Source organism: Typopeltis vanoorti, chromosome 3 (assembly GCF_054136105.1).
Source record: "Typopeltis vanoorti isolate ZY-2024b chromosome 3, IOZ_Tvanoo_1.0, whole genome shotgun sequence".
Taxonomy (NCBI): Eukaryota; Metazoa; Arthropoda; class Arachnida; order Uropygi; family Thelyphonidae; genus Typopeltis; species Typopeltis vanoorti.
In genome coordinates this window covers 20384824-20411222 of record NC_143551.1, presented here as the reverse complement: position 1 = coordinate 20411222, position 26399 = coordinate 20384824, and the positions used below count along the sequence as shown (strand labels likewise).

Below are 26399 nucleotides of genomic sequence, written 5' to 3'. Positions count from 1 at the left end.
ATTGGTGGCAATGTGCTGAAATTTGTTACAGCCAAATCCTGAGATGTAATTACTAGGTCAAGCACTCTCTGACCCCTAGTATTTTCCATTACATGCTTTCGCAGATAGTTAACCCTTAATAACCGCATAAAATCCAATTCCTTCCTCCCATGTGTCCTTTCCTCACCCCAATCAATGCGACCATAGCTGAAATCTCCCATAATAATCACCTTCCTTCCACTCATTTCTTCTAATTGCTTGGCATACTGTCACCACCATCTTTTCCATTACCTGGTCTAGCAGCACCCAATTGTATATTTTGTTCTGCTAGCCACAATCTCACACCAAATGGCCTCAAATGTGCTATTTTCTCTATCCTGAAATTCAACTTCTATTCTCCTTGGCTGCAGCTCATCAGCTATTATCAACAATATTTTCCCCCCCATTTTATTCTCCCTGTCATTCCTGAACACACTATACCCATCACATTCAATCCCACTAGCTATATCATCTACAGTCAGCCATGTTTCACTAATACCAATTTATGATTTTTTTCTTCTGCAAACTGGGACTTTTCTCACCAATGTTTTCTTTTTTTTATCTAGTCCGGTTAAAAGATTGTAATAATTTTCCCTGGTTATTGCTTTACCCTTTTCAAGATAATTAATTAACAAAATGCTTTTAGCATCCCAAAACACCGATGCCATAACTTTTCCTGCTGATGGAATCGACTTTGTCTTCTTTGGCGCTGAACAACGGATTCTGTCCACTGTTTTGACTGCTGTTTGGATTATGGTGTGTAGTGATAATGAATCCAATTCTCATCCATAGTAATAAATCGAAACACAAAATCAGTTTTATTCTTGTTAAAACTCTCCAAGCACTGTTCAGAGATTTTCATGCGAGTGCGTTTTTGATCTGCTGTGAGCAAGCGCAGCACCCATGTTGCTCAAAACTTTTTCATTTGCAATTCTTCATATAAAATATATCCTACACGTTCTTTTGAAATGCCTATAGTCTTAGCAATTTCACGCACTTTGACTCGCCGGTCATCCAATACCATATCGTGCACTTGATCAATGATTTCTGGTGTTGTTATACTTTTTGGACGTCCTTCAGATAAGGACGTCCTTTTTGGACGTCCTTATCTTCATAGCTGGTACAATCATGTTTAAACTGGGCAGTCCATTTCTTAATTGTCGAAACCGAAGGAGAAGGCGCCCATAAACTTTTATGAACTTCGAATGAATGTCTTTTGGTTAAACCTTCTTTTACAAAAAATTTTATAACTATATGATACTCAATTTTATCCATTTCAAGGGATACAGAAACACTTTTGCTTCAGACAGATAAAACAAACTGCTTGATAGAATGACTTGCAATTTCACATGGATGCTTATGACAGATACCAACTTAGAAAAAATCTCTTGCCGATAGTGTTGGCATCTATGGTCGAGGCCGAGAACGTTTAAAATTACCCTCGTAGCTTAGTGTATAGGATTAAGTACGGTTGTGGGGAGAGGAGTGCCCTCACGTGATGAGTTCTTGGAGGTGTCATATAATACTAATTAATAATAATAATAATAATCTAGATCTCTCGTCGCACCTTCAGCTTAGATAAGAAATCGAACTATATATATATATATATATGTGAATCGCCAGGCTACAAGTGCACTGCCTCCCTTAACCCTAAATTTCTGTGAACTGGCATTCTAGGTGTTGCAATTCGTCTACTCTTAGTAATATCCCTCCTCCTTTTTTGTTTCTCTCTCTCTCTCTCTCTCTCGTATTCTGTCCCTTTAACGATATCTTCTTTTTTCACCCAAGAAAGGCCGTATTTATGCAGAGGCACGCGAACCTGTAGCCTGGGATTCCGAAAAAATTAGGGCCTCAAACAATGAGGGGTCTCTGGAGCACTCTAGTGCCTCTGACCCTGCCCGCCTCTGAAAAAGTGTAAGTCCAGCCTGGATCAGGTCTCAATGCCGTTAAATTTTGAACCACAAACCGATATCACTTACTTCTCGCACTCAGTCAGGGTTCCTTGATATTAGACTTATTAAAGAAACAGGAAATAAAATATGGTATGTTACAAAATTGATTGTTCATCAAAAACTCGGTTTCATCTTATGAACCTTTGCTTTCCATTATTTGTTCTTAAAAAATCTACATTTTAAAGATTTACCTTAAAAGGTTTAAGATTTACGTTTATAAAAAAGTGTTCTTTTATTATTATTATGATATGGTATGGTATCTCCATGGAGTTTGGAGACTCATCGTTCGAGACCCAAATGATGTTCAGCTAAAATACAAAATTTAATAATTGATCAATTTCTGCTACAATTCTTCCCGTTATTTGCCTCTTGCGGTAGTCACCTGAACTACACAATTCTATCGTCCGGTTTCCTAATCGATGCAACATCGTTGTTGGAAAATTAGGGCGAAGTAAATTATTTCTCTTTCCTTTTAATTGCAAAGAGTAAGTAACTGTTCAGTGTTATATATATATATATATATACACACTGAAAAAATATATAAAAGTCTTATTATATGTTCTGGATATGTATACAATAAAAAAAAATGACCAATTATTATCCTAAGTCCTTGGATATATTTACTTTTAAGACTATTTAATAAGTTGTTTCACCCATTGAAGTGAATTTTTTTCTTTTCCTCCTTGCTGTTGGAATTCAGGCCATCAGACGATGGGGCCAAATAAATTAATTAGTATTACTTCTGTGCTACTACCAAAGGAACTGCCCAAGATCGCATTTAACGCTGTGTCAGATAGTATTGCAATATGTAATTCTTAATATAGGTTGTAAATGCCTTCATGCTTAGTAACAAATTTTAGCTGGAATATATTTTTTAAAAAAATATGCAAACGTAGAAAAAGAGTTTGAAACCAAATAATTTAAATCACAGGAGGTTTTTATTTTTTTGTTTAGAAATTGTAAGACTGCAAAAAAGAAAAAAAAGTATAGAATATGGGTAAGAGATTCATTGTTAGTCAGAAAAGCATATTGGCTGTAGGCTGCACTTAGCTAATGCATGCCTGGAATAGCTTACCTGTTGGCTTGCATAGTCACATGGTATTTTTCCGTAGTATAGTAATTTTCATCATGCTATGTTTCCATATTGTTATAGGTTTAATATTTATTATTATTATTTAACACCTCCAGGGAGTCCAAAGACTCATCGAGGGAAGGCACCTGCTCTACAACTGTCTCCACCAACTATATTCGTTGTTGCTGGTTAGATGAACTATTTCTAGGCTTCATTTTTTTATTTTTATTTTATTTATTTCTTTTTAAGCTAATTTCAGAGTTAGTTATTTGTTGGCTCTGACAAGTAGCCTTCATCCCCTCCCTGGAATAAACTCACATTTCTTATCTTGCAACTCAGCAAAATTGACTGTTGAACATGCATGCACGAGTATATACATGTAAATACTAGTAAGGAATAGGAAACATTCCTTTTCTCCTTATATGCACACCATAGAAACACATTTAGCAAGAGCTGCAGACTGGTTTCCAAAAAAAAAAAAAAAAGTTAAGGCTAAAAATATTGCTCACTACTCTCTTTCAGGAATGAAAAAAAGTGTTAGAGGTAAAATATAAGAGGGAGGGAGACTTTTCTAAGAAAACAGCAACTTAATAGTACTGAAGGCAATACTGTTCTTGAAAATCCATGATCATTGAAGTAGTTTCATGAAGTAGTTTGAGAAACTTGAGGATCACAGAAACCCTTGGGCACTGAGATGTACATAGATCCAAATTGTAAAAGCATTGGGGATGAGTTGTTGACTGGAGCAAAAACAGAACTGTTATCATGTGGTCGCATGGAAAAAAAAAGTGTTAGTAATGAAGAAAACATATATAGCTTCCTCATCTTAGGAAGACAAAGAGAAGTCACGTAATAGGAACTAGGGTTATCTCTTTTCCTCACATGCTCATTGCCATTCACATGTCAGGCTTAGTGGCCTCTGAAGTAATTTGGCTAGAAAGAAATACCTAGTGCAGTTAATCCTATTTGCATAGCATGCTATGTCCAACCAAAAAGCATTGATATCAACAATGCTTTTTGGTTGGAAAGACCTAATGAAGCTATATTTATGTCTGTACAAAAATTCTTTATACAAAAAATTTTCCTACTCCCTAGTGGTTTCTAGTGTGGAAGGGCCATCCAGAATTTTTAAGACGTTTGCTGTTTCAAGTTATAATGATAAGAATTTCAGAACATAAAAGAACACAAAAAACATGACAACCTTCATATTTCTAATTATCAGCCATAGAGTCAGCCTCTTCAAGTTGTCATCAGCCTTTTCTCAAAAGGACTTGACAAAAAAAAGCTGCCACTCTCTTTAGCCTTGGCCATAACTCTGCAGTCACGTCCCATCAAATTCTGGCATTGGACCTCATGTTGCATATGGAACAGTCTGCAACATGCTTCATGATGTTGCCAACATCAGAAATGACATGACTAATATCCTTACCTGAGGTTATTATTATTATTCAGGTCTCCATGGAGTCAAAAGACTCATCACAGGAGGTCCTTCCTAGGAAACACAAAGGCTATCAAGACTCATCGTGGGAGGTCACTTTTAGGAAACACAAAGTCTATCATACCACTCCTTAAACTCATTGACCATTCTCGCTCTCACCACTCTATCAGGCAATGCATTCCATGGTTCAACCACCCTCCATGCAAAGAAACCACTCCTCACCCTCTTACTCAGTTTCCTTTCGTAACTTTCAGGAAGATTTGCTGCCTAAAAAAATCTCTAATCAACTCCATGTTCTATAAATTATCCAAAGACAAAAATGTAATAATTACTAGAGCTGATTAGGGCAATGATACTGTGGTTTTCAATATCAGGGAATACAATTATAAAATGTGTTGCATAAAGACTTAATCACGTACAGACCTAAATTATGATCTGACTAATCAGAAACAAACAAAAGCATTCTTAAAAATGCCACTTCTTGGCACTGTGAATTAGCTAAATTCAAACTTTTGGTCCTCCTCTGATATATGGTTTACCCAGAATTCATGAACTCAGTAACCCACTCTCTGTAGTAGTTAGTATCCCCCCCCCCTTCTTTAAACTAGCCAAACAGCTGAATCTTTTACTTACTGGCTATACATACATAAAAAGAAGCTATTCATAAATAGAAAGATGGTACATCTATAGACTCTTTTACCTCCCTTAGCCAATATGGAGCATTTTGAAAAATATTCTCTTAATACTGCTGTTGTCAAGCCTTTTATCTGGCTAAGATACACTGACAATGATGATCTTCATTTGGCCTCATGGCTGTGACATATTAGACTCTTTCCTCCTCCAGTTCAGCAGCTGGTATCCCAGAATCTATTTCACTATAGAAGTAAATGACAATAGTCCATCTTTTCTAGACAATCTAATCATATTTTCTTCCAAGCAGCACTCTTTCTTTGTCAGTTTGCAGAAAACCTACTCACATGGTTGGGTAGATACATTCACAAAGTTTCTTATTCCCTCCCTTCAATATTTTATGGTATCAAAAAGCCCTTGCTTGCTAACTAACAGAGCCACAACCTCTGTTCCAGCCAGGCTTCCCTCAGAGCTGAACTCTTTTATTACCCTACTGTTCTGTCCAATGGCTATAATGCCAAAATATATACATATATATATATATATGTAGAAAGTTTTTTATCTTGGGTGTAACATACGTTAAAGATACCAAGAAATTTTATACTTGGTTTTAATTCCTTTTCCCAAACTTTGTTTTGCTTACTTAGGAAAAGGATTAAAACCAAGTATAAAATTTCTTGGTATCCTTCACATATATATATATAGAGAGAGACAAAATAATTGTTCCTCCCATGCCGGCTGGGGCATCGCCCGGTTAAACAAGGCCCCCGTTGTTTTCGCCAGGGAACCAGGATGAAAAGTCAGCTGCGGGAACAAATCTGAAAACACACCCCAACTCAACATCACCAGAGTTAAAGATCGGTACTTTCAACATAAGAAGTCTGAATGGCAAAGAAATGGAGCTAGCGGAGGAATTAGATAAGTACCCAGATCAACATAATACGGGTGACTGCAACAAAAAAGACAAAAACTGGTGAGATCTTTCTGAGCAATAAATACAAAATGTTATATTCAGGCAATGACAATCAAGGAAAAGAAGGAGTAGCCATAGTATTCAACACAAAATACGAGGCTCATCTTCTTGAATGGCAGGCAGTAGAAATGTCAAGTAGAGTGATTTGGGAAAATATCAGAATGGGGAACTGGACAATGAGACATTTGTGCCTATGGTCCAACAGAAGATCTACTAAGCTAGAAGTGGAGGAATTTTTTGAGGCTCTAGAGAAAGCTACTTGCACAATGAAAAAGGAAAAGTTGGTCCTTGTTGTGATGTAAATAGCAGAGTAGGAAGTGATTGTCAGACATACAAAAATGTTTTGGGAAGATTTGGAGAAAAGAGCAAAGCTAATAATAATGGCAAATACCTGTTGGATTTCTGCTCAGGACATGGACTGGTTATTACTAACACCATGTTCCAACACAGAAATGTGCACAAATTCACATGGAGAGAAGAGGCTAGGAATAAGAAAAGTCTCATTGACTATCTTATTGTTGATAGTGATGTTTTCTCCCTGGTGCAGGACACCAGAGTGTACAGAGGATTTGAAATTGGAAGTAATCACTATTTAGTCTTGAGCAGGATAAAATTGAATTTCATATTGAAAAGAATAACATGTAAGAAAGTTTTAAAGCGAATAAAAGTTGAGCAGCTCTCAGATGTGAACTGTACACTGAAATACACAAAGATTATTGAAGGAAAAATGAAAGCGTTTGAGAACAGGAACCAAATCTTGGAGATTCAGTGGCATGCCTTGAAGAAAACCCTGATTGATTCATCTAGAGAAGGCATGTGGTGAAGTTGTTTGCAAGGATAGAAAAATTAGAACTCCAAGGTGGACACAAAAAGTTAAAGATGCAGTGAAGGAAAAGAAGAAAGCATATCAAAAGTTCCTGGTAAATAAGTCAACTTGTGCTCTTAGAGAATACAGAGACAAATGTAAGAAAGCTAAACAGTGTGTAAAAGTAGCTAAAGAAAAGTCATGGGAGGACTTTGGCAGGAACATAGAAAATAAATATCAAGAAGGTGGCAAAATATTCTGGAGGTAGTTGAAGAAGCTTAGGAATGGAGAAAAGAATGCTGTAAAAGGAGTTAGAGATGATAAAGGTGAAATGAAAACGGGAGAAAAAGATATCCTTGAAGTATGGAGTAATTACTTTGAAAATTTGCTAAATGAAACAAGCAGTGATGACAGCACAGTGATAAAAAAACACTGACCAGGCATGCAGTCAGGAATACATATCCATACGAGAAGTAGACAAAGCCATCAAAGGCTTGAAATGTGTGGAAAGGCAGCAGGAGTAGATGATATTCAGCCAGAAATGCTGAAGTATGGAGATATAAAAGTCTTACAGTGGTTGCACTGCATAGTTCAGAATGCCTGGACAGAGGGACGAATTCTCAATGATTGGAGTAGAGCACTCATAGTACCCATATATAAAAAGGGAAATAAAATTGAGTGTGAGAATTACAGAGGTATATCCCTATTGAATGTTCCTGGCAAGATATATTCAAGTATACTTGAGAAACGATTGTGAAGAATTGTGGAAGAAAAGCTTGGTGAAGAACAAGCTGGATTCAGGTCAAATAGAGGCTGTCAGGATCAGATCTTCACTTTACGACAAATAGTGGAGAAATCATGGGAATATAACAAAGATCTGTATTTAAGTTTTGTCGATTTGGAAAAGGCATATGACAAGGTGCCAAGAGAGAAGCTAGTCAATATGCTACAGTTATATGGTGTCAATGGGGCATTATATCAAGCAATACTTAGTCTTTATTTGAGTTGTAAGTCAGCAGTTAGAATTGAAGGAAGTACAGGAAGATGGTTTAATGTTAAATGTGGTGTGAGACAAGGATGTACATTATCTCCTGTGTTATTCATTATCTATATGGATCACATTATGAAGGAAAGTGGTATTAAACATGATATCAAAATTGGAGATGTTAATGTCAGCTCTTTGCTTTATGCAGACGATGTTATACTTCTAAATAAATCCAAGTCTGCAAGATTCTCTGACTAAATTGAATAACTGTTGTAATGGATATGGTATGAAGGTCAGCAATAAAAAGACAAAAACAATGAAAATAGGCAGAATCATCGAAAATGTCAACTGTGTTGTGAATGGAGAACCTGTGGAACAAGTAAAACATTTCAGCTACTTAGGCACGATTTTTAGTGAAAATGGTAAATTAAACAAGGAAATAGACAACAGAATCAACAAAGCTGGTATGGTAGGAAGTCAATTGAATAAATTCATATGGAATAAGAGAGAAATTAGTCGGAACACTAAATTAGCTGTATACAAGACAGTGTTCAAACCAGTTTTAACTTATGGATCTGAGAGCTGGGTCAGAAGTAAAAACACTTGACCAAAGACTAGAGACCGCAGATATGAGAGTCCTTAAAAAGATTAGAGGCATGAACAGATGGCATCAATGGCAATATCATATTAAAAACGAGAATATTAGGAAAGAACTTGACATTGTCAGCATCCAGGAATGCATTAGCAGAGCTAATCTCAGGTGGTATGGTCACTTAAACAGAATGGGCGAGGAAAGATTAGCAAAACAAGTGTTCTCTGCCAAGTTGGCAGGAAAATGACCCAGAGGAAGACCAAGATATAGGTGGATTGATACGGTACAAAGTGCCTTAGACGATAGAAATATAAGATCTGATAATGTTGGAGTCTTGACAAGTAACAGACTGATTTGGAGGAAAATTGTAGATAGGAAGTTAGTAATGATGTAGTTTTTTCATGTAGTACTATCATATCCTGTACACCCCTTGAGGGTACATGGCAGGAATTTGATGATGATCTCTCTCAACATAGAGGTTAAGTAATGCTATTGCTAATCCTTACATCTGGATCACCTCAGAAAAAATAACCTGATTAAAGAAATATCTCTGCACTGCTTTCAAAAAATTTCATATGAAACTGGCTTGCATTCATTATCCAGGTGTGTACAGAGTTCCTTGGACACATTGTACAAGATCAAATGAAAAAAATAAATTACTGTGCTTCATTGTAGCAAGTGAACATTTGAATCTTTTTTTTTGAACAGTAATTTTTAGCACTCCTACATAACAGACAAGGCTAGCTACCAACACTCATAGGGCCAGTCCCTTCTTAGGAATTTAGCCTTCTAGTCTAACAATCTCTGCTTATTAGGAGGATAGGAGATCCCTTTTTTTCATACCCAAAGCTCATCATACCGTTCCTTAAACACATTCAAACTCTCTGCGGACACCATGCCCTCAGGCAGTGCATTCCAATCATTCACAACTCTCTATGCAAAAAAAGTTGCTTCTCATTCCCTTGCTCACACCCTCCTTATACAGCTTTCAGGGATGACCTCTTGTTCTCCCCCAATCTTCCACCGTTTTAGGAAAAACTGCTTCGTTAATCCTGTAACAACTCTTTACCAACTTGTATGTTTATGATATCACCCCCTCTTCCTCCTATCCACTAGACTCTGCAGATTGCATTGTCTTGATCTTCCTTCATAATCAACATTCCAGAAATCAGAAGCTGTTTTAGTTAGTCATCTCTAGATTCTCTTCAACATCTCTTCATCTTTTTGAAAATCAAGTGACAAAATTGGTGCACAGTTGTCCATATGTGGCCTAATCAGAGCATTATACAATGGTACCAGAATCTCCTCATATTTCTACAAGCCAGTGCCTTCCATAACATTGCCAGAATTCATTGTTTTGTCCTCAAAATTTTATCAACATGTCCTCTAAATTTTAGATCCTTATCCACGATCACTGCAAGATCCCTTATTTCCTCCACTGCCAACAATATATAACCCCCCCCACGCCAAGAGTAAATTCGACATCCCATATTTGTTTTCCAAATTTTGAAACCTTACATTTCACAACATTGAACTGGCATTCCCACTCCTGTCTCCATTCACTCAGCCTATTCAAGTTTCTTGTAAGGCTACAACATCTGCTCCACTCCTCATAGTTCATTCCAACTTTGCATCATCTGCAAATAACTGATTATCCCCCATTCAAATCTTTCTCAATATCATTAATATAGAGTTAAAAGAAACACACGTATTAACCACAGTGAAAATTACTTAATTGTAAATATTTCATCCTAAGTATCTTAGGACATCATCAGTACAGTAGTTTAAACAATAATAGGAATAACATACAGTTAGGGCGCATGATTACAATAGAATCTCATTAAACGTGCATAACGTGTTACAGAAGTAAAAAAAAAAAAAAAAAAAAAAAACTAATAATTATTTTACACAATTTTGTATGACAATATCCCATACTTTAGGAATAGTAAGAATGTCGTTGCGGTTTAAATTTGGTCTGTGTAGTAGGGCTTCAGAACTTTTTTTATATAAACGTGCATGTTTATTTATATAAAGATCTATGTAAAAGTTTAGACTTTTCCCAATGGATCCTATGGCTTGGATTTTCAATTCCGTGTTGAGAGAGGCCAAATTTTTGTGGTTTAAAAAGACGAATGTGGTCTTGGATGTTCCGAGATGCGTTTCTGAACAGACCTACCTATCTGTCCAAAGTAAGACAATTTGCATGAGCATGAAATCTCATAAACGGGCAACATCAAAAGTGAGAGTTTGTCCTTAGGAGAAGGTAACGAGTTGTAAATTTGGTTGATAGGTTTTGTAAGTAGTGGCAAAATTGTATTTCTTCATAATTTTAGAAAGATATTCGGAGATGCCTTTGACGTACGGTATGGGAATCCTATGGACTTCTTGTCTGGTTTGATGTGTGGGAAAGTGACTGATGATTTTTTGAGTTGATTTAGGATTATATCCATTTAGGATGGCTGTATTTTTGATTACTTCTAATTCTTGGTGTAGAGATTCTTCAGAGGATCAGAATTTGTGTGCTCTGGAAACTAGTGATTTAATAATGCCAAATTTCTGAGATGGATGATGAGCAGAAGAATTGTGATTCTCGTGGAAACTTTGGCCAAACAGGCAGGACAGCAAATATCAGAATTTCAGAACACAAGGACTACATCCGTTTTCACCAATACAGCCACTCTGGTCTTGCTGACCATGCGCTGGGATACCTGCCATAGAATACGGCGGAAGAAAGCCAGGATAATACACCGTAGCAAATGCAGATATGAAAAGCTTTTCATGGAATCAGCTTCAGCCCTAAGAAACGATCCAAACCTCAACAAATTTGGCTGCATGAGACTTCCTCAAATTTGGGAAACCTACATCAGAAGACCTTCAGCCCAATCTCCCAAGAATACCAACATTGCCCACTAGAGGGCACTATCAGGACTTTAGGAGAAATAATAGCTTCCTACTTCTTCCTCACTTACTGTTTTGTTGTGCCTGCGTGCACGTGTCTTGTACTTAAGTTCTTGAAAATGGCAACGTGACGTTGCCGAAATATTGAAATATATTATTATTATTATTATTATTATTATTTTGGGCAACTCCAGGAGTCCTTAGACTCATCGAGGGAGGCCCTAAACATCATGTCCACACAACTATGCGATTACATTCTCACAGTATCTATCATACCTTGCCTTGAACTCGTTCACCGTCATAGCACCCACAACAGACTCTGGCAGCTTATTCCACTCATTTACCACTCTAAAAGTAAAGAACCCAGCTCTAACACCCCTGCCAACCACACTCTTGCCCAGCTTCCGTAGGTGTTCCCTAGTTCTCCCACCACCAGTCCTGATCTCAAAAATATCCTCTGAATTAATCCCATAGAATCCCTTTAGCAATTTGAATGTCTCAATCATATCTCCCCTTTTCCGCCTATCAACTAGTTTCTGCAACCCACAAATCTTCAACCTGTTCTCATATGGTTCATTCCATAGACCTGTTATCATCTTAGTCACTCGCCTCTGGATCCTCTCCACCTCATCAAGAAGGAACCGAGGTGACCAAATCTGGGCACAGTAGTCGAGATGAGGTCTTATCAAGGCTCGGTACAGAGGTACAATAACTTGCTTGTCTCTGCTCGTCAAGGTATTTTTCAACAACCAAGTGAGTTGATGAGCTGATTTAGCTACTTTTGCAATGTGCCCCCTAAACTTCATCTCCCTATCCACCAACACTCCCAAGTCCCTGGCCTCATCAATCTCTTGGAGTACAGTTCCACCAATGTGGTATACTGCTGCTAATCTTTTCACCCCAAAATGCATAACCTTACATTTTGTCACATTAAATTGACATCCATTCTCCTTAGCCCAGAACTCCAATCTATCTAAGTCATCCTGCAAGACTTTGACATCTTCTGCATTCACTATTACCCTACCCAACTTTGCATCATCAGCAAACAAATGAATTGTTCCCCTTAGATCCTTCCCTATATCGTTAATGAACAGATTAAACAGCAGTGGTCCAAGAACAGAACCCTGCGGCACACCACTACTCACAGGCCGTCTTTTGGACTCTATTCCTGAATAAACTACTCTTTGATATCTCTCCATCAACCAACCACCTATCCATCTCACCAACCCTATATCCATTCCCATATGTTGTAGTTTACGGATTAGTATTCCATGTGGTATCCTGTCAAACGCCTTTGCCAGGTCCAGCAGTATCACTGTAAACCCATTTCCCTTATCCAGTTCAGCCGTCACCTTGTTATAAAACTTGAGCAAGTTACTGAAGCATGATCTACCCTTCACAAAGCCATGCTGTCCCCTGTACAGTATCTCATTTTCATCAATCGATTCCTGTATTTTTTCCTTGACTACTTTCTCCAAAACCTTGACAACGACTCCTGATATGCTGATCGGTCGGTAATTTGCAACCGTAGTCTTGGATCCTCCTTTATGCAGTGAAACTATTTTCCCCTCTTTCCACACCTTCGGGATTAAACCAGAACTGAGACTCAGATTAAACAACACGGTCAAGGGCACTGATAATTCCTTAGCCACTTCACGCAAGACCCGTGCCGGTATACCATCCAATCCCACAGATGTGTTCACATTAAGGTTCTGTAATAGACTAGTCACCTCCACTTCATTCATCACTATTCCTGTATAAACTAATGGTTCCTTCATTTTTTCAACGTCACCACCTGGATGATATGCTTTTGCAAAGTGCGCGCTCAGTAATTCCACTGTGTCGACTGATTCAGTGACCTCCTTACCATCATCATTCCTTAAAATCATTTTGCCGTGTACAGTTTTTTTCTTACTTGCAGCATATTGAAAGAACTGTTTGGGATTCTCTTTTGCTTGCATAGCTAGTTTCCTTTCATAATCCGCTTTTGCTTTTTTTACCACACTCGTTACCTTTCTGGCCTGCACTTTATACGGTTCGTGTGCCTGCAGGTCACCCCCTTTCTTTAAATTCCCTCCACAGTTGTTTCTTTTTTTGCAGCTCAAGCTTAATGGTGTTATTCATCCATTTAACCCCTACTTGTTTTACTATTCAGACCCTAGGTATACAATCAGCCATAACCTCCTGTAAATGCTCCTTGACCACTTCCCATGCTCTATCGACGTCCAGCCCTTGCAGTTGTACATGCCATGGCACTGATCCAAGCAATCTCCTAAGCTTGTCATACTTGCCAGCATGGTAATTCCACATATACCCTGTCTTAATCGAAAATTCCACACCTTTAGCTACCTCCCAGGTCCTTATGATCACTTTAGCCACCTTATGATCACTCTCACCAATAGGTGGCAACATGGTCATATTTATTACAGTCAAATTCTCAGATGCTATTACCAGGTCAAGCACTCTCATACCTCTAGTATTTTCAATTACATGCTGTCTCAGATAGTTATCCCTTAATAATTGAATAAAATCCTTTTCCTTTCTCACATGCGTCCTCTCCTCCTCCCAATCAATGTTACCATAGTTGAAATCCCCCATAATAATTACCCTCCTTCCACTCATTTCATCAATTTCCCTATGCATACTATCTCCACCATCTATTCCATCACCTGGTCTATAGCAGCACCCAACTGTATATTTTATTCTGACAGTCTCAATCTCACACCAAATAGCCTCAAATGAGCTCCTTTCACTATCCTGCGATACAACTTCAATTCTCCTTGGCTGCAGTTCATCAGCTATCATCAATAATACCCCTCCCCCCATTTTATTCTCTCTGTCCCTCCTAAACACACTATAACCTACACATTCTATCCTACTAACTATATCATCTTCCGTCAGCCATGTTTCACTAATGCCAATAACCTGTGGCCAGGAAGAGCCAATCAAGGCCAAAAATTCTTCCTTCTTGTTCCTAATACTCCTGGCATTAGTATACATGAAATGCAGTGATTGATGCGTTATTCTAAATGACCCATTCCCATTTTTTGTCCTTAGTGCTGGCTTGGGTACATTATATACATTCTTACACTCATCTGTCTCACTGATGTCTGCATGTCCATTCCCCCCCTCCTTGGTAGTTCTAGTTTCCCTGGTTTTGCACATCCATTTTCACTTCATTCAGCAACACTCTTTCCAGTCTCCGCACACCAAGTCCATTCAAATGCAGGCCATCCATCTTGTATAAGTCCTTTCGCCCTTCAAACTCATTCCACACGTCCACGAATTCCACACCACACCGTCTGCATAACCTGCGCATAATATCATTTGTGATTATGGCCCTCCTTCTAAACTCCTCTCTGTCATACCGCGGCAACAGACTAACCATTCTAACTCTGTCACTCTTTTCTTTCACTACCTTTAACAATACTTTCAAGTCCTCTCTCATAAAAAATTTATCACCTTTCAATTCATTCGTACCCGCCACAATTGTTAATTCTTTCACCCTGTTTTTGCACTCTAATACTCTCACTTACATCCTTAAATTTCGCACCCGGTAAGTACGATTTAGTTACACTGCCATCTATCACCCCTCTTAATAACGAGTCACCATACAACACTCTTTCTTTCATTTCAGAAACTCTCCCATTCTTACGCTGTTTATTTACGTTAGCCGAATCACTCTGGAAAGAGTTTTGCAGGTGCTCTAATTGCCGCTGCGCATTTTTTATCACTGCGCGCAACCTAGCGATCTCACTTCCTACAAATAATTCCTCATTATTTTTATCATTTAAACCATTTTCTCTCTCTGTATGGTTGCTTTCACTCTTTCTTAGATCACCGCTCTCATTGCCATCTTGTACATCGCAATTCCCTATCAAGCCACTATTTTCACTCACATTCTGGCAATTCTGGCTTTCTTCAACCATAACTATCTCACAACCTGACACATACTTCAACTCCTCACTTAAAAAAACTTTCTCCGTTGAGGCGGATTTGAACCACCGACCTATGGATAACTGAATCACCAACTACAGTCCACCACCCTGCCAACTGAGCTACCGACGGTCAAAATAAATGCCAGCGATTGCCCAAAGTGGTGTTCGAACACACAACCCCGAGATTAAGATTCTCGTGCTCTACCGACTGAGCTAACCTGGCGCCTAAAATATTAAAATGTTATTTATATTAATATTAATATTAAATTAATATTATATTAATATTAATATTAAAATTTATTTTAATGTATATCCTAGTACATTGTAATTTCCTTAAATTATATAGTGAAAAAAGGAAGAATTGTGAATTCTGCTCCTCTGAAGAATTGATCTCCTTTCCACCCAACTCTTCATTTTGTACTACAGCTGGAAGCCGTTGACTGAGCTTATCATAATCACCAGCCTTGTAATTCCACATATATACTTTTTTCATGGTAGTGCTCACATGCTTTGCAACTACCCAAGTAATCACTTCATGGTCACTCTCACCAACTGGATGGAGATTTGACACCTTATTTATGATAACATCTTCTGACGAGTTGATCAAATCCAAGACCCTCAATCTTTGTGTGCCTTCTGCCTGAGGTACTTGTCCCTTAAAAATTCATACTCATTTTCTTTACTTCCTGTCGCTATCTCGTCATCCCAGTCTATATTACTGTAATTAAAATCACCCATAATGGTCATCCTTTTCCCATTTGCTTGGCTAATTTTCTTATACATTTCCTGGTACTATCCTCCACATTACTAGGTCTATAGCAATATTCAAGGAAGTAGTTCATTCTATTCACCTCTGTCTCACATCATACTGCCTCAAAATATTTCCCCCTTGCTTCTCTACCTTTTATGGACATAACTCTTTTTCTACCATCAGCATCACTCCACCTCCCTTTTGACTCTCTCTATCTTCACGAAATACATCATAACCTTCCATCTCTATTCCTGTCAGGATGTCATCCTCATCCAACCATGTCTCACTTATTCCATCAATTTTTGGGTGAACGAACTCGATCAATGCAACCATTTCATTTCCCTTGTTTCTGATATTTCTAGCATTTGTACACAAACATAACAGCTCATTCCTGGATCTATAAAAAGCTTCGCTGATAAGACTTATTAGATGTGATTTCTCCATACCTTCCTTGAGCCGTTTCTTTTTCTCCTTACTCATCCTCAAATCTTCAAATCCAAATGTTTTCGCTATATCCCAGGTCATCCCTTTTTGTCGATAACACATTCACATCCTTTGATATGTTGGAGCATCAACATTTGTACTGTTTCCCTGTCAATCCTGAGTCTCCTCATTTCCCTGTTTTCTTGCACACTTGCTCTCTTATTCTCTATACTCATGCTACCCACTTCATTCATAAGTACCACTTCAATTCCTCTTTCTTTACTCTTCCACATCACTTCTTACTTAGATTCATTCCCTGCTCTCATTACTCTTCCTTTCAGCATCAGTCTCTGCAAATGACTCACACCAAAACCTTTCAAATGCAGTCCATCCTGGTACTATTTATACAGTTCAGTTCTTACTTCAAAATCATTCCACACATTAACAAACTTCACTCCTTTCTCTTCACACATATCATTCATAATTGTTGCTCTCTGTTTTATCTGATTACTGTCATACCTGGGCAACACATTGACTACTTTTTCCTATCACACTATTATCTTTTCCTTCTCAATTCTCTTCTGAATTAGCTTAGTGTAATTAAATACTTGAACATTTTATATAATGAAAAGGTTTTTTAATATGGTTATTTAAAAAATAAATTATCTTGCAAAGACAAGTCAAAGTGTGTGCATCAAAAGTGATTCATCTTGCTCCTCAACAAGTGCTACCTATTTTCATGTTGTTTTTGTGAATTTCATTATTTCTCTTCATAACATTCAGTTTTCTAAAGCATCACCTATAACAATATATATATAAAGTAGATGAACATCTTGGACAAGTAAAATTTTTTTGTGTGGCTAGTAGATTTAAGTTGTATTTCTGGAGCCCTAGTTTACTTGATACTGAAATTATTATCTTTGATATGATTTATTTAACTTTGTTTTCTCAAGAGGATTTTCCCAAAGTATATCATTAATTTATTTAACTTACTATCAGTTCTCTATGACTTAATTTTCACGGTATTAACAACACCACACACACACTTTTATCACAAAGATGTTTTATTAACCCTTATATTTCGCTGATTTTCAACTCAGCATCATCAGCACACAACACACTTGTATACGTGACAGTGAGTGAGTGAAACAATATAATTGCAAAAGACAAAAGCTCTAAAGTCCTATTTTGGCGCCCTCTAACGAAATAAAAAAATAATAATAATAAAAAAAAAACAACAGCAGCCATCCAGGAGTTTTTCTTAGGATAACCTTCTCCCAAATTTTTGGCAAATTAATGCAACCATATTTGTTAAGGTTGGGAGAATTCTTCAAAGCCATTGCTGACTCAAAAAATAATCTTTCCGATCTATAATGACTCCTAAATAACATTCGTTTTCCTCCATCTCATCCTGTGTGAAGGAGTGTCCAAAGCGTGGTCTGCCAGCCCTGACTTGCCATAGTAATAGTAGCGAATGTATCTTTCATGTTCTTCCAGGCGGATGTTCACTGATCTTCCTGTTTGCCCATAATAGGCCAAGTCACAGTCACAAGGAACTTCATACACTCCTGGGTGTGCTAAATGGTGAAGTTTATCCTTAGGTGAGCGGATCAGAGTTGCCAGCTTGACATGAGGTTTGAAAGTGGTGTGAAGGCCATGTTTCAACAATGCTTTGGCTATCTTTTCCGATGTACCTCTGATATAGGGAATAGAAATGATCATGTTGTATTCTTGTGTATTAGGGGAGGGCAGAGTAATGGGCCTATGTAGTATTTTATCTATTTTGTAGGAATTGTAGCCGTTGGCTAAGAACGTATGGCACAGGTATTGGAGTTCAGTGGTCAGAGCTGTATCGTTAGAACAAATGGCTCTGCTCTGTGTGTAAGTGGTAAGTGTTTTTAAAATGCCATACTGTTGGACCGGATGATGATGTGATTGTTTATGTAGGTATCTTCCTGTGTGTGTAGGCTTTCTGTAAATAGAAAAAGATAGTGTTCCATCTGAAAGGCGGGTGACTAATGTGTCAAGAAATGGTAAACAGTTATTTGATTCTTTTTCTAGTGTGAAGTGAATTTTGGGATGTTGGCTGTTTAGGGTAGGTGACAAAATCATCCAAAGTGTCTTGTCCATGGGGCCAGATGGCAAACACATCATCTACATAGCGTAACCACACTCGTGGCTTGTATGTAGCTGTGGTAAGTACTTTGTTTTCAAAGTGTTCCATGTAAAAATTTGCTAACGGGGGAGAGAGGGGGGGGACCCATAGCAGTACCATTAATCTGTTTGTAGAATTTTCCTCCCCATGTAAAGTAACCTACATTCATTGTAAATTGAAATAATTTTGGATGCTTGGTGGCTAAGAACGTATGGCACAGGTATTGGAGTTCAGTGGTCAGAGCTGTATCGTTAGAACAAATGGCTCTGCTCTGTGTATAAGTGTTTTTAAAATGCCATACTGTTGGACTGTGGTAAGTACTTTGTTTTTAAAGTGTTCCATGTAAAAATTTGCTAATGTGGGAGAGAGGGGGGAACCTATAGCAGTACCATTAATCTGTTTGTAGAATTTTCCTCCCCATGTAAAGTAACCTGCATTCATGGTAAATTGAAATAATTTTGGATGCTTGTTGGCTAAGAACGTATGGCACAGGTATTGGAGTTCAGTGGTCAGAGCTGTATCGTTAGAACAAAGTGTTCCATGTAAAAATTTGCTAATGGGGGAGAGAGGGGGGAACCCATATTAGTACCATTAATCTGTTTGTAGAATTTTCCTCCCCATGTAAAGTAACCTGCATTCATGGTAAATTGAAATAATTCAAATATCTGGGGGAAATTTAGACTTGATTAAATCAAGAGTGTCTATAAGTGGTACATTGGTAAATAAGGAGGTGACATCGAAACTAACCATTATGTCTGAATCTTTTAGGATTAGATTTTTAACCAGTGTTTTGAAATGGATTGAATTTTTTACAAAAGTAGAGGAGTTGCCAGTAAGGGGGGGCAAGCGACTTGGCTAAATGCTGGGCCAGTTTATATGTGGGACTATCTATGCTATCAACTATGGGGCGTAGTGGGATATTAATTTTGTGGATTTTTGGTAATCCATAAATACAGGGTGGTTTAACATGAATTGGTTTTATTTTCCTGATGATTTCTTTGGGCCGTGATATCACTTTTTTCAGTAATTTTCGGACTTTTTTCTTTTGAGACATTGTAGGGTCTCGATGTATAATTTGATATGTGGAACTGTCACATATGAGATCTTGCATTTTTCTGTTATACTCTTCTTTATTCATGATAACTGTTGCATTTCCTTTATTGGCTTTTGTAATAATAATATTTTTATTATTATATGACTTTTTTTTTTTAGGGCAGTTATTTGCTTACGTGGCATATTGCTTTTTTGGAGGCTTAGCATCGTTTATAATACTTGCTATATCTAGTCGCACGTTATTGGCCATTGCTGGCGGAAGATCGTGGATACCCCGTTCTACTTTCATCATAATTTCTAGTTTAGGAATTTTTATCACAAATTTTAATGGCTATGTTGTTGTTGTTGTTTATTCATAACAATACTTTTGAAGCGAGGCTCCTTTTTTGAAAGAGCCACACTTAAGTCATCACTTGCATTTAAGCGATTTCTGGCTTTTGTATTTATGTGCAAAAGTGATGAAAATCCCATTTCACACAGGTAGGTGGTGGCAAATGGTAAAAGTGTCTGCAATGCTGCTTTTTCCAGCTGTGGATAAGGTTCTAACTGTGTACACCAGAACTGTTCTAAGTCCAGTTTTTCAAATTCCATTTGAATACGTGCATTGGCTCGTATTAATAAGATCGTCTTTTATTAAATGGCTGTCATCCATCGAATCTGGGTCAAAATTTAGAAACTTCTCTCGCACCCCTGGAAATGCTTTTTTGCACCCCCAGGGGTGCACACACACCCCAGATTAAGAACCACTGCTTTAGATGGAAATGTCATCAAACAGAAAGCATTATGGTTGTACAGATTCAGGAAAAGGAGCCAGTAACATCAAATAACAATTGTGATTTTTCTGCAAGCACAGGTTGGCTTACAAAATTTCTCAAAAGATATATGCTTCATAATGTAAAAATAAAAGGAGAAGCTGCATCTGCAGATGGGCAGGGAATTTCTTTTAAAAATGTCCAAAATGATTGAAAATGAAGCAATATGTCAAAACAGGATCTCAACGATTAATTACAGAGTTCTTGATAAAAAAAAAAAAAAACCAACCTTCAGAATTATTGGAAATTAGTGCTAATTTAGTTCCTTTTACTGAACAAAATGTTTCAGCATTGCAGTATGAACAGGATAGCCAGTGTTTCAAGTGATGGAAGTGATTTAATTCTAGTTTCACACAAATGAATGCAGCTACTGTCAGAAAGTGATGTAAATTAAATTTAACTAATAACCATATATGTGGGTGTATTTGGGTCTTTTTGAATTTCTGCTTTATTAGTGACACACTATTTTCTTTAAGCAAGATACATATGTATATACTTCAAATAAGTATTTAAAATTAAAAAAAAATTCCATTAAAATTAAATAGAGTTTTATTAAATGATTGTTTTTTTGTTTGAAAATAACTTATTGTTCATATTGGGTTTTTACATCTAGAACCATTCTGTTATTTTTTTTCATATGCACACATGTTTTTTCGGAACCAATCTACCATATAAATGAAGAATTGAGTGCGTGTGTGTGTACACCCATCCACACACACACAAATATCTATCTATCTATATATATATATCATAATTATTCATACTCATTGTAGTGTTTATTATTGTGCATTGGTTAGTGTGAGCCCTTGTGTATCTGTCTAATACTTGACCTGACACATGGTATGTCACCTTTTGAATGTTTTATCATTTCTCAGTATCCTTTCTCTCTTTCTGAAGATTTTCCTGTAACTATTAGCAAACCATTATGAGGCAATAAATTTTGATGCTTGCATGTGTTAAACCATTCTTCTTCTCTCTTCCATCATCTATGTGGATGATGACGAGGTCTTTCCACTTCTGTCTGTCCCTGGAGAGTCCAAACAATTCTGTCCAGTTTGGTGTCGCTTGTTGTGATTGGGTTTTCAGGTCCTCTTTTATTTTGTCTGTCCATCTAATTCTGGGCTGCCCTTTGGACTTCCTTCCATTTTTACCTTCCATCATTGTATTCAGGGCTTTAGCTGGTAGTCGTTCTGTTCCCATTCTGGTCACATGGCCAAACCATCACAGTCTTCTTTCTTGGATTTTGTCTATTATTGTTATTTCTTGTTTTAGTCATTTCCTTATGTCTTTGTTTCTTAGTCTATCCAGCAGAGATACTCCAAGTAATCTTCTTAGCCAACCCATTTCAGTAGTTAATAATTTTATCTCTTCAGCCTTTTTGAGATTCCAGCATTCACTTCCATAGAGGAGTATTGGAAGGACCATTGTTTCATAGATTCTTACTTTTGTTACTTGTTTGATGTTTCTTTGACTTCCATATTTTATTAAGCCATCCAAAAGTTTGGGATGCTTGACTGATTCGTCTGTTTATATCTTTTGTAATTTCACCATTGTACTCAATAACTCCTCCAAGGTAGTGAAGTTTTCTACCTGCTCTAGATTCTTACTATCAATTTCAGTTTTCAGATTGGCGCTTCTTTTTCCAATTTGCATAATCTTTGTTTTGTCTATATTTATGTTTAATCCAAAATTTATACATTCTTCCTTTATTTTATCAGAAATTCGTTGTAGATTTTCTTCTATGCTTGCAAGTAATGCAACATCGTCTGCAAATTTTAAATTTGTTGCATTTTCCCCATATATTTTGATTCCAGAGTCTTCAATTTTTAAGGCCTTACTGGTTGCTTCTTCCAGTGTAAGATTGAACAGGTCTGGTGACAGATTGCATCCCTGTCTTACTCTGCTCTCTGTGTGTGGAATCAGTTGGTTAAGGTGTCCTCCATTTGTACTGCACTTTCAGATTTCTCATACAGATTCTTTATTATTCTTATAGTTTTGTTGGGAATTCCAAATTCTTCCATGGTTTTCCATAGTTCTCTTCTACTGATTGAATCAAATGCCTGATGAAAGTCTATGAAATTTATGTAGCAATTTTGATTGTACTCAAATGGCTTTTCTATTAGCTGTCTTAAGGTGAATAGTTGATTAATTATGCTTCTTCCTGGTCTGAAACCTGCTTATTCTTCTCCTAGTGCTAGTTCTATATATGGCTTAATTTGTTTTTGGAGTATTTTCATAAAAACTTGGAATACTGAGGAGGCTAATGCCTCTGTAACTATTGCATTCTGTTTTATCTCCTTTTTTTGTATATAGGAGTTATAACTGATTTGGTCCAATCAATAGGCACTGCTTCATTTTTGTAGATCCTGTCAAATAATGTTTTTAATGGTTCCAAAAGTTGTTCCTTTCCTGCTTTTAAGAATTCTCCTTGTATTTGATCAATACCTGGTGCTTTCCTAGTTTTAAGTTTTTCTATGCCATGTGCTGTTATTTCTTTGGTAAAGATATTTGTTTACTCTTCTATTTCAGTGGCTGGAATAGTAATATCCTGGGAGCTGTTTTTATTATATAAGTCTCTAAAGTATTCTGGCCAGACTTTTTGTTTTACTTTCAATTAGTTGTCCCTCTTTGTTTTTGATCATTATCATTTTTGTTGTGCATGTCTTACTAATTTGGTCTATTTGTTTATATAATCCATGGAGGTTATTTTCTTTTGATAGCTTCTCTGCCAATTTGCATTTTTCTTCTAACCAGTTATTCTTGTCTCTTTTAACTAGTTTTCTAATTTCTCTGGTTAATCTATTATATTAATTTCTATTATAGTTCTGTTTTAGTTTAATCACTTAACCTTTTTACTTCATTCGAGATCCAGTCCTTTTTACTTTCTCTTTCTCTGTAACCTATTGTATTTTCTGCTGATTTTAATATTATTTCCTTTAATTTGCACCAATGTTCTTCAATGTTTATATTCTGTTTTGGTAGTTCCTTCAGGTTTTTATCTAGTTGTAGTTGATATTTTCTTAGAATATTGTTGTCTTGTAGTTTTTTTACATTCAATCTCCTTTTGACTCTAAAAGTGCTTTCAGATTTTAACTTTATTCTTAGGTTTGCTAATACTAGCTTATGGTCTGATCCACATTCTGCAGAAAAGGATCTGCAATTTAGGATACTTGATTTCCATCTTTGGTTTACAATAATATAGTCTATCACAGCATTTCTCAGCCTTTCTAAGACCAAGGATCAGTAAAATGCTGGAAACAATTCTACGGACCACTAAGTTACAGAGGCGTAGCTGGGGGGGGGGGGAACGATACGCCAAGGGCGACACTTTTTTGGCATTTAAGAAATCTTGCCTTACTGTCTATAAAACAGCAACTGAGTGATGAAATAGACTTGGACAATTTTGTCATCGATTTTGCGAACAGAAAAGCAAGAAAAATAACACTTTTGAAAGTTGGAATTAAAGTTTTACTTCAAAAATAGACAGTTTTTAATTTATTTCCCTATACGTCATTTTGACTTTTGTGATTTTTTTAAAAACCTAAGTAGGAATTATCAACATTTTGGAAAAACTGTGCCATTTATAACATAATAAATCTAAAGGCATGTTTTGAATACATATAGAAACATAATTAATTAAATTGGAAGTAAACGATTAAAAGTGTATCATCATTGAACAAAGTTTAATTTTTATTAAACAAATAAATAATATGATCTAATTATGTTACTACTTACTTTTAATGAGATGGTTGAGCTTCTCGGCCCTTGCAGAGTTGCTGGATATCTGGCTCAATATTGGTCAAATTCAGTCGAAGATCGGCACACACACACATGAAGACGATTTCTGTATTTTGTTTTTATTTGAAGGAGTGATGAAAATCCTTTCTCACAAAGATAGGTTGTAGAGAACTGCATGACGATTTTCAGTGCTTCTTCAGATAATTCGGGGAAATTCACTTCTCACTGAAGGCAGATCCAAAGTCGAACCAAACCAAGATCACGGAATTGCATTTTAAGTCCACTGTCACTTGAAAGCTCACTTAACTGTTCTTTTTTCGATAACGAAAGGTCATTCTCATGACTACAAACCTGAAATGGATTACGAACCCACCGAAATTTCTTATAAAAGTTATTCGGAAAATATGTTTCAAAATTCCATTTCAGATCTGTTTGAGGTGGTCACAAATCTTTTCAGAAACTCAGAACCAACAAAAATATCATTTTCCACTAAAAAGGATTCCAATGTTGGAAAAGGTGAAAATTGTCTGTCTTTTACATTATTAATCCATAAAACCAGTTTTTTCTCGAATTCCTTTATTTTGTTGTAGGCATCAAGAACAGTTAAAGAATTTCCCTGAAGGGAGAAATTTAGTTCATTTGATTTAGAAAAAATGTCTGAAAGATAAGAGAGTTTAGATAATCATGCTTCGTCAACAAGGAGTGATGCAAAATCAGAATTACGTTCATTTACAAATAATAAAACTTCGTGCTTTGCCCTAGAAAGCCAGCGAATTTCAGAATGAAGCAAAAGTTGTATATATATTGACTGCCCATTTCATTGCAGAATACTGAAAATAACCTCTGTTATTTAATGGTCGATCTTTAATAAAATTAACTAGCTTTACAGCGTTATATAGCACAGTTTTAAATTCTGGTGGCATTCCTTTGGAGGCTAACGCTTCCCTATGTGTGAAACAATGTACCCAATTCATATCCGGAGCTACTTCCTTGATCATAGAAACAACCCCACTAAACCTGCCTGTAAGGGCACGAGCTCCACCTGAACAGAAGCCTATACATTTTTCCCACTGGATGGATCCCTTTGTGTATTATGTAATTATTGAGCGTGTGAAATATTTCTTCTCCAGTTGTTCGGGATGGCAAAGTTCTACAAAACAGAATATCATCATGAATGTTGTTATCATGCGCATATCTTACGTAGCATATTAACTGCACATCACTTGTAACGGCAGTAGTCTTTTTCATAACGCATAATAAGGGCTCTTCTTAACTCTTTCGATTAACTGAGATTCTACGTCACCTGCCATATCATTAATTCTGCGACCGACAGTGTCCTTTGAAAGAGGAATCAAATCAACATCTTTTAGTAATTTGTTGCCAAACATCATTTTTACCACATCTTTTATAGCTAGAAGTAGCAAATTTTCCCCGATAGAATGAGGTTTCCCTGTTTTCGCTATGCGCAGACTTAAGAGATAGGATGCTTCCAGTGCCTTGCTATTAATGGCTGAAACTATATCTTTCCCATGATTTACTGTCCCTAAGCATCACTGAAAAAATTCAATTGGCTTATTTTTCACATCACAATGTTTAGTTTCTAAATGTTGTCGGAGTTTCGCAGGTTTCATGCACTCATTCGACAACACTTCATAACGCAAAACATATTGAGGTTTCTGTTCATTTTCATCTCCACACCAAGTAAACTCGAATTCCAAACATGAACTGTTATATTTCCTGCTGTATTTTTTCTTTGAACTGCTTGTTTCTTCTTCTTTAATAGTATCAGATTTACTTGCCATTACAACACTTGTATCACAATTAGGGTTAGCATCACCTGTTTTATGTAAAATATATAATACTGGGGTTAACTCAGGACACGCTTTGTCCAAGTATCACTTAGCACTTCTCAAGATATACTGAGCCTTGGTTAAAGGAGGGAAACCTTCAATAATAAAAATCAATAAACAACAAGCCATTGGTTGAAATGTGGATAACACATGTTTAATTTCAAATCTGACAAAACAGCAAGGGAAGGCAGAAGCAATAAAACTATTATTGTTCACTTCACCCCTCTTTTATTATTGTCATTCTGAATTCATAATAAAAAGGGTGAAGTGAACAACAATATAGTTTTATTGCTTCCGCCTTTGAATATTCTGACGA

The 26399-nt window shown here is 36.7% G+C and overlaps 1 protein-coding gene across 1 annotated transcript in view; it reads left to right on the top strand.

Moving 5' to 3' along the window:
- The first annotated feature begins 2326 nt into the window (after positions 1-2326).
- The window catches only part of COX6B (Cytochrome c oxidase subunit 6B), a 43434-nt gene continuing 19361 nt past the window's right edge, over positions 2327-26399 (top strand). The window contains exon 1 of the mRNA XM_090415495.1: positions 2327-2455. The gene's annotated coding sequence lies outside the window, so the exon portion shown is untranslated. The remainder of the gene's footprint in view (positions 2456-26399) is intronic.